Here is a 708-nt window from a genome sequence, read left to right as displayed (position 1 = left end):
TGTTCCGATCAATTCCTCCGGTGCCTTCGATACGGGCGATTACAGCGCTACCGGCAACTGGCAAGTTATACTGGATTCACACTGTCCGATTTTCGTCGTACGAGGCTCTGCATCCAATCAGAAAACAGGATTCCGATAAAGCTGGTTCTACATTAGTTGCATCCAAGAAGACTAGAATCAACTCGGCGTAAAAGCAGTAGTGGGGGTGAGGCAAGAAGTGGAAACGAACGACACCCCCCACTCTTGCGCTTCATCCTCTCTGTTGCTCTACATAGTCGGTTTCAATTCGTGACTGCGCATGTCAACGTACCTTGTTTCTGTTTGATTGAATTTTGAACTAAACATAAACCGTAAAAATTTAATCCGATGTGATTTACGATGCCCAAGCGAGTGTGCTGTGTTCGAAATTGTGACTTCAATCCTGGAGATAAAGAAAATCGAAAAACAATATTCCAATTTTGTGAGGTACTCAGTGAACTACTGAGCATCGTCCTCAACAGGGGTTGGGGGTAAGCAGCGGGTGACGCTTTTTGACTCACCCCCACCACGCGAGTTGACTCTCCTGGTTCTAGCACAGTTCTAGTCTTCTTGGTTGCATCGCAGCGTCGCAAGTGTTGTGGTTCAATCAACGTCAAGCTAGCTCGACTCTGATTGGACCATAACGCTTGCGACACGCTTGCGACATTACGATGCGACTAATGTAGAACC

The sequence above is a fragment of the Mycetomoellerius zeteki genome, unplaced genomic scaffold (genome assembly GCF_001594055.1).
Source record: "Mycetomoellerius zeteki isolate Tzet28-1 unplaced genomic scaffold, Tzet1.0 scaffold62, whole genome shotgun sequence".
NCBI lineage: Eukaryota > Metazoa > Arthropoda > Insecta > Hymenoptera > Formicidae > Mycetomoellerius > Mycetomoellerius zeteki.
This window is presented reverse-complemented; position numbering follows the sequence as displayed.